A 9477-nucleotide genomic window follows, 5' to 3' on the forward strand; every position below is an offset into this window, starting at 1 on the left:
CAACCAACCAGCAAAGATATGAGGGAAAGGCGTCCACACTGAGCAAAGGAGTCCAATGAGGTACCAACTGGGAAGCTGGGCGGGGAACAAATCTTGGAGTTCCAGGGCAGTCAGGATACACAGGCGGCGGGACTGGGAGGGAAATATTCCAAGGGAGTAGTTAGGAGCTGACCAGGAAGGTGCCACCTTTGGAAACACATAATGACCAGGTAACAGAGGGCGGGATGGGAGGGGATGGGACAAAATTAGTGGGCTTCCTGGGAACATGGGCTTGCTCCAATTGTCGGGGCTTGAAAATGGCCTTGGTGTCAGAAACAGACTTAGGGATAAATTCTTGATTGGGGAAGGACTTGGGGATGAATTTAGGGGCCACGACCATACTAGCAGAAAGGATGAGTGTCAGGGGAATGGGTTCAGGAGATATATGAACAGGCTAAGACACTGGCTAAGAAATGTCCCCCGTGGCTGCAAGGATATACACTGGACTTGACTTTGGGGTGCCCTCGGGGGCTGCCCCTCCAGGGCTTCTGGGACAGACACTAGTATTAATCCTGGGGAGCCCTCAGGGGCTACTGAAACGCCCTCCGAGGCTTCAGGGACAGACACTGGACTTGACTCTGGGGCGCCCTCGGGGGCTGCATTAACAGACTTTGGGACTGACTCAGGAGTTTCACTCCCTGGAATGGGCTCAGGGGCTGGAGTCGAAACTGGACTGTGCTCAGGGGCTGGAGCCGACACTGGACTGCAATCAGGGGCTAGAGTGGACACTGGACTGCGATCAGGGTTGTGGAAGTCATTTGACAGTATTATTTGAAGTGTTTGTTTGTGTATATTTGATGTTTTCATATTTGTTTATTTTGTGTAATGGCCATTATGTGTCTGCGTATCCCCCTTTTTGTGTTAATTGGTGCTGGCCACCAATGTATACATTTGTTAACTGTTTCTGAATGAGTTAGTGTTGTTCTGTGAGAGAACAGGTCCTGTAGTGCCAAGACCTCTGTAATCGTTGAGAGGCAAATGCAGTGAATCGTGTTTATTGTAAAAGTGTTTTTGTTTGTTGGTTTTTTATTTCTTTTTACTCTTTACAAATACTTTGGTTTACTTTGGTTTATAACATTTGCTTTACTTTTGTAACCCATTCTGTGGAAATAAACCCCTAAGCGTTTGCAGTAGCATGCTGCCTCTGTGCTCCCTTTCGAGGGAACTCGCGCTGCGTCGAGAATCGACACATTGGGGAACGCCTTCAGCGTGACGCGTCTGAAGTCTGTATAGAACTAGTCCAATCTTGATTGGTGTTGCGTCATGACGTCACTCATGACATTGCATGTGATGGTGATGCGGAAGCTATAAAAGGATGCCGGCACATAACAGCGTTAGCTTCTGTTCTTCAGCAAGCGTTCTATGTCTAAACTGTCTGTCTTATTTGGTGTTGTTTGTCAGTATCCCACACACGCACATATATATCATGGCGACAGCTAAAGATAGCAAGCAATTTCGGCAGTGTGCGTCCCCTTGCCCACGCTATCTAAGCGAGGGTGACACACACTCGCTGTGTGTTGTTTGTTTGGGAGCGGAGCATGCACGGGCAGCGCTCGAGGGCTGCTGTCAAATGCCCCTGAGAACACTCCGCTCCCGTCTGAGCCTGATCGATGAGATAGGCCAGGCATGCGCTCCCTGTGGATCCAGGCGCTTGCATTCATGGGGATCGCAGATGGATCTGGTTGATGATGTTGAGACGGCTTCGGACCTTTCTCAGCATTCAGACGCCAGCTCCATCGGTCCCGACCACGGATCGGAAGCCTGCTCCGCGGCTTCTTCCGCCCGTGAAACGGACCCGATGCTCGAACTATCTGGCTCACTATCTGATGTTATGAGCATCGAGGCAGGGGAATGTAAAGATTAGCCATCCCATTCTCCTGCCTTTGAGGAGCTGCTGGAGGTTGTGACCAGAGCCGTCAGTAAATTTAATATCGAATGGCCATCAGAGAAGCAGGAAGCGATGAAAAAAAGTAAACTCGATGAGCGCTTCCTGCTATCTCGGTCACAACCTTCGTGCCGGAGTCTTCCATTTTTCACAGATCTCCACACTGAGGTGTCGAGATCGCGGAATAAGCCCTTCTCCTCACGTATATCGAGCCCACTAGTACACAATTATTCATCTATTGTGGGCGCGAAGGACTATGGGATGATGCCGCGGGTTGAAGAGACTTTTGCATCACATCTCTCGCCCGACGTTGCATTATCCCTCAGGGCTCCGGCGCTTCCCTCCAAGCCCTGCCGTACAACATCGGCCTTGGTTGGGAAAGCATATATGGCGGCAGGTCGGGCTGGTGCATGCCTGCACACTATGGGGCTACTGCAGGCATACCAGGCCAACCTCTTCAAAGAGGTGGATGACAGGGGGGAGGTCGCCTTCGACGACATCAAAGAAATGCGTCGAGCAGTTGACTTGTCTCTCCGAGCCACCAAGGAGACGGCCCGCGCTATTGGCCGCTCCATGGCAGCTTTGGTGGCTACGGAGAGACATCTGTGGCTGAATCTGTCGGGCATCGGGGACAGGGACAGGGCCTTCCTCCTCGGTCCCCCGATTTCGCCTTCTGGCCTCTTCGGCGACGCCGTCAATAATGTCATCAAGAGGTTTCAGGAGGCGAAACGACAGTCAGCCGCCTTCAAACAGCTCATCCCCCACCGTCGTTCCAGGTCTCGTGGGTCTGCTGCCAGGGGGCAGTCCCACGAGGCCGCCGCCAGCTCCTCACACCTGCAGATGCAGAGGGAGAGTGTTGCTTCTCGTGCTCCCCCGCAAAAGGCCTGGAGCCAGAAGCAACACTCTCAGCCGAAGTCTTCCAAGCCGAAAGCAGATCTGAGGCTAGGAAGGCTCTTATTCAGGCTAGGAAGGCTTCGGTTAAGAGGCCCTGACGCGATGCTCAGGCCTCTGAGGGTGGTCCCCCCCGCGATCGAGCAACAACAACTCCTTCGCGGAGCCCTCAGGAAATCGATGTTTGCCTCCCGCCGCTAAATGCGCTTCGGGACGCATCGGTTTCCAGCGAATGCGGATCGCAGTGTCCGCCCGAAAATATTGCGGCCCTGTCGATTTCGCTTCATCTCACGAGGCCTGTAGAAAAACGATATCGGTTAACTCCTGCCAGTCAACTGCTTCAGGTCACCGAAACTCAAAATATGACATCCGAGGCCAGTCCAGACAGACTGGTCCCCCAGTAGATTATTTAGACACCTGGAAGGGTCTTCAAAATATATCTCAGTGGGTCCTGCGCACAGTGGAAAAAGGGTACAGAATTCAATTCGAATATCGTCCACCAAGGTTCAACGGGGTCATACACACGCTTGTCAGCCCCGAGCAGGGTCAGGTCATGGAACAAGAAGTTCAGTCCCTCCTGGCAAAGGAGGCCATAGAGCAGGTTCCTCCTCAGGAGAGGGAAGCCGGGTTCTACAGCCGGTACTTCATAGTTCCCAAGAAGGATGGGGGGTTACGTCCTATTATAGATCTCAGGGTATTGAACCGGTCTCTGAGGAGATTCAGGTTCAAAATGCTAACCATACCATTAATCGTGAGTCAGATCAGGTCCGAGGACTGGTTTGTCACGATAGATCTAAAAGACGCTTATTTCCATATATCCATCCTTCCCCAACACAGGAAGTTTCTAAGGTTCGCTTTTGGGGGAAAAGCGTATCAATACAGAGTTCTTCCATTCGGCCTAGCACTGTCACCTCGCACCTTCACGAAATGCATGGATGCTGCCCTTGCTCCGTTGAGACTTCAAGGCATTCGCATCCTCAATTATATCGATGATTGGCTCATTCTAGTACAATCAGAGGAGATGGCGGTTCAACATTGAGATGTTGTTCTGAACCATCTAAGGTGCTTGGGATTGAGACTCAATGTCAAGAAGAGTTTGTTAATTCCTCTACAGAAAACTATTTTTCTAGGAGTAGTATGGGACTCGATGCGGGCACAATTGTCTCCTGCTCGTGTAAACACCATCTTGACTACAGTAACGAGTATCAAGCTAGGCCAGGCCATCACTGTCAAACATTTTCAAAGAGTTCTGGGTCTTCTAGCAGCAGCGTCCAACGTGATACCTTTTGGCCTGCTGTATATGAGAGCCCTGCAGTGGTGGCTCAGGACCAGAGGGTTTTCCCCAAGGGGGAACCCATTTTGCACGATCAAAGTAATGCGCAGATGCCTTCATTCTTTGATAATGTGAAAGAAACCATGGTTCCTGTCCCAGGGCCCTCTGTTAGGAACACCGTGTCAGAGAAAAATTTTGACCACGGATGCATCCCTCACAGGCTGGGGTGCGGTCATGGAGGGCCGCTACACCAGGGGTCTGTGGAAGGACCACCATCTCTCTTGGCACATCAATTGTCTAGAGATGCTGGCTGTATTTCTGGCACTCAGACATTTCCTTCCAGACCTCAGAGTCCATCATGTTCTAGTTCGAACAATACGTTGGTGGTCTCATACATAAATCGACAGGGGGGCTTGAGATCGTGCCCACTATGCAAACTGGCGCATCAGGTTCTTCTGTGGTCCCAGGGCAAACTTCTCTCAGTCAGAGCTATGTTTATCCCTGGGGACGAAAATGTGGGAGCAGACATCCTGTCGAGGCAGGGGCTGAGGCCCGGGTAATGGAGACTCCACCCTGAGACGGTGGAGTTAATATGGAGGGAGTTTGGTCAGGCGGAAGTGGATCTGTTCGCCTCTCACGAGAACATCCACTGTCCGCTCTGGTTCTCCCTCACTCACCCAGCTCCCTTGGGACTGGATGCCATGGTACGCATTTCCCCCGATCGCTCTGCTCCCAGGGGTTCTAGAGAGGGTCTGGAGGTATGGGATCAGCTTGCTACTAGTAGCCCCGTACTGGCCGGCCCGAGAATGGGTTTCGGACATCATAACCCTTCTAGCAGGCCCTCAGTGGCAAATACCGATCAGGAGGGACCTTCTTTCTCAGGACGAGGGCACAATATTTCACCCTCGGCCAGGGACTATGGAAACTGTGGGTCTGACCCCTAAGGGGGACCATCTCATAAATGTTGGTCTCTCAACTGAGATTGTTGAGACCATCCTAAACTCTAGAGCCCCCTCCACGAAGAAACTGTATGCATTAAAATGGAATGTATTCAATTTATGGTGCAGAGAACATCAGATGGACCCATTTAACTGCCCAGTGGCTTCAGTGCTGGAGTTCCTCCAGAGTCGCCTCTCTGACGGGCTCTCCCCATCCACGCTTAAGGTCTATGTGGCGGCCATAGCTGCCTTCCACATGCCTTTAGGGGTGGGCACCCTGGGGAGACACCCACTTATAATACGTTTCCTTCGTGGAGCAAGGAGGATGAGGCCTGTCGTCCAGCCCAGGGTCCCCACGTGGGACCTGACTGTGGTTCTTGAAGGGTTATCCCTGGCACCCTTCGAACCACTGGACACGGTGTCTGAGAAGTTTCTATCTTTGAAAGTAGCTTTCCTGCTCGCTATTACTTCCCTGAAAAGAGTTGGCGATTTGCAGGTGCTATCCGTTGCTCCCTCTTGCCTTGAGTTCGCTCCCAGCAGAGTAAGAGTCATTTTCCACCCAAGACCTGGCTATGTGCCTAAGGTGCCTACAAATGTGGCACGGTCTGTAATTCTTCAGGCATTTCATCTTCCACCGCATGTGTCAGATGAGCAAGCGAAGCTATATCTTTTATGCCCGTTCCGAGCCCTTGAGGCCTATGTTCAGAGAACCTCGGGCTGGAGGAAGTCGGATCAGTTACTTGTGTGTTTTGGGTCACTTAAGAAGGGTTTCCCTGCCTCTAAGCAAACTATCAGCAGATGGATAGTAGAAGCTATTTCTTCGGCTTACGAGGCGCGCAGCTTGCCTTCGCCTCTTCTAATAAGAGCCCACTCAACCAGAGGAGTGGCTTCCTCTAAAGCTTTGTTAGCGGGTGTTTCCCTTCAAGAGGTCTGTGATGCTGCAGGCTGGGCCTCCCCACACACCTTCATAAGACATTACAGTCTAGATCTGCCCTCTACACCAGGCTCACAAGTGCTCTCGTCTTGAGTGTGCCAGATTGCTTCACACCAGGGCGTATATCTCTCAGTGTGGCGCAGTGGGCATTTTGTTCCCCAATGTGTCGATTCTCAACAAACAAAACGTTCCTCGAAAGGGAACGTCTCGGGTTATGACTGTTCCCTGAGAAGGGAACGAGACGCTGCATCCCTCGGCCACACTTCGCGCGCTCCTGAGAACGACTTGCCTCGAGCAATCAGAAGCTAACGCTGTTATGTGCCAGCGTCCTTTTATAGCTTCCGCATCACCGTCACATGCGACGTCACGAGTGACGTCATGACGCAACACCAATCAAGATTGGACTAGTTCTATACAGACTTCAGACGCGTCATGCTGAAGGCGTTCCCCAATGTGTCGAATCTCGACGCAGCGTCTCGTTCCCTTCTCAGGGAACAAGGGTTACAGTCGTAACCTGAGACGTTCTTTTTCCCTTTACTGGTCACGTCTATCACAAGGGTGCTGGAGCAGACTCTGGACAGCGTTCAGGTGCTGTGGCAGTGAAAATTATCGAGGTTAGTGAGAATGCAAAGATATTAGACAAGGCTTTGGATATGACTAGCTTAGCGTCACCCTGCATCAGGGTGATTTGGTGACTGTGAGACAGCATAGTTACAAGACAAAGCACCACTCTCCTGTTAGAGTTACAAACAGGTTCTACACACTCAGTAACTCACCCATTAATAAGCCTGAGAAGATAATGTATAGCAGATTGACATCACTGAATAGCTGGATGTTGAAGTGGTGCTCACAGAATAATATAGGATTTGTAGACACTTGGATGAGATCTTGAGGAAGACCTAACCTGTTGAAAAGAGATGGTCTCCATCTCTCCTTGGGTTGTGCTGCTTTTCTTTCAAGCATTTGATAAAGATTGGCTTACTGAACTTCAGATCCTTTCCTGTGAAAGCACTGATTGTTAAATATGTCACAGATCACAGCCTAGACGTGCTCTGTTTGACAGAAACCTAGTTAAAATCAGATGAATTATCTCAGTTACTATTGCAACCTCCATTCTCAGATGGAGGGAATGAGGCGTTGTGTCGATGAACTGACACTAAGGGACGCACTTGGGAGGCCCAAACACCTCTGATACTTCAGAAAAGGCCATTGAGTATTGGCAAGTGGAATATGCATTCCAGCCACTCCCTCGGACATACGGGTAAGAGAGGCAGCCTGCCCAACAGCACTATAAGCCCTTGCCATTAGAGACTAACTAGACTAACATGCCCTGGAATGTCTGGAATGATTGGATGAAGGGATGAAACGATTACCGGTTTCATTATAAACCACGATAAAATGTCCTGATGGTTAGTATTATTGTTTAAAATTAAATTAGCGTTAAAACTGTTTGATTATCGTGATTTTGAAAACTTGCGGTAAATCCTATCCAGTCAGCATCAGTCTGACGCAGGTGAGTTGTTTTTTGTACGAGAAGACATGGCAGAAGAAGGCAGTGACAGCGCTCGGGAGATTTTTCAGCCTTCTAAGTGGACCAAATCTGAGGTGTGGTCATATTTCGAAAATATTTTACAAAAGTATTGAGGGAAACTTATTAGAGGATGGTCACACTGTCTGCAGAACATGCAAAAAGAAAGACCCTACAAAAGGGGAAACACTTCAAATCATCTTCGTGACCACCACCCTCATGTATATATCAAAGGTAAGTTAACTTTTACCTCAATACCGACCAGTCTAAAATAGTCTGAATATAAACACTTATGAATATTTGGATCAGTTAACATAATTAACTTGATGTAGCAGAATTAATACCACAATCAACTAACCTGTTCGTCCAGCGATTAATTAATTATTTATTAATTTTAAGAAATGTTAATTTCCGGGATATGGGAAATAACTTTCTAACTGTACAGTACTACTCAGAGCATTTAGTCAAAATCTGCATGATTAGGGACTCCAGTATATGAGCATGAAACACAAACAACTTTACATGTGACATGAACAAGACTTTATTAACTAGACTAAACACTTAAACTACTCTAACATACACACACATACATGCATACAGTTTACCAAGGGAAAGAGAGCTGAAGCAGAATACAGGAAAGCGAGAAGTTATAGCATTGTTTGAAATTCAGCAGGTCAAGCCTTGAGCAAACTATCAGTCTTTAATTCTAACAAACCCTTCTTTAAAAGGTAGATAGGGATACTCAGTGTATCAAATAATGAGTCTAAGTGTGATACTTGCAAGTCTCGCCCATTAGAATAAAACTGTCCTGATGCAATTTGTTTAGGCTCCAGGTCATCTTTGCTGATGTTGTCTTAATGACAAAGAACCAGTTGAGTCAGAGGATCTTTGGTGAATGGAAAGACGAGGCCGCAGTCTGGCACAAACTTAGGGCTCCTTCGAAGACTAGCTCAGCATCATCTTCACATCAGGATTTTTCAGAAAACGGAAAGACCAGGTGTGATCTTGTGATCAGTGATTTTTATAGTGTGAAGATGTCACACCCTCTGGAGGTGTGTGAGCTAATAAGGAAATTTTACGATCCTTTGTGTTCTAGCAGGGCATTTGAATATGTAATGTGATTGGGTGTTTAAGAGAAGTACCTTCAAGATTCTTATAATACTAATGCGTTAGCAAAATGTAATGTATATTAACAAATGGGGGAGTTCGTACAGACCAAACATGCTACACATGTGATTTTGGTTAACCATAGTTTGCAAGTCTGAAACGTTAATCCAAAAGAGTTTAAAAGTGAGAATGAATACAAAACCCATTAAAGGAAAATCAAAAGATGGGAAAATTAGATACATGTTTATACATTTCTCAAGTGGTTATATATAGGATTAAAAGGGTTTATTTGTCCTTCTCAACAAGAATTAAGTGAGAGTCAAAACTCTCTGCAAATTCCTTGTGGTCATAATCCTTATCAGTCTTTATGTGTCCTGTAACTAGAGAACTGGTTCTGCCTGTGTGTTAACTTCATTTGGGATGATAGTTGCAGTTTTCGAGGGATGGGTCACAGACCTTTGTTGGGAGAGTGAGTTTGCTGGATTATAGGTTAAATATAATGAACAATTTGTATGTGTCTGATTGGTCCAGACGCTACAAGAGCTTGCCAAGCGGGACCAGGCAGTAAAAGGTGCCTTCCACGACTTTGTCATCTCTTCATGCACTTCCGGGAATAAAGGCTCTGGGGCTGAGCACAACTATGAGTTGCGCTCCGAGCCTAGATACCAATGATCCAACCGCGAACACTCAGGACAGGGTGGAGGATTCCATTCCAGCATGATGTCTGCGGTGGCCCGGGCAAGCATGACTGCCAACTCTGTCAGACTCAAACTGAGCTACCAAACCCGATGGTGGGGGTCCAGCATGAGAAATTAGGCTTGCCGTAGGATGAGCCGCCAAACTTCATGAGCTCAGCCAATCCATGAGCTCAACTGGGAGAGA

The sequence above is a fragment of the Rutilus rutilus genome (genome assembly GCF_951802725.1).
Source record: "Rutilus rutilus genome assembly, chromosome: 12".
Lineage (NCBI taxonomy): Eukaryota > Metazoa > Chordata > Actinopteri > Cypriniformes > Leuciscidae > Rutilus > Rutilus rutilus.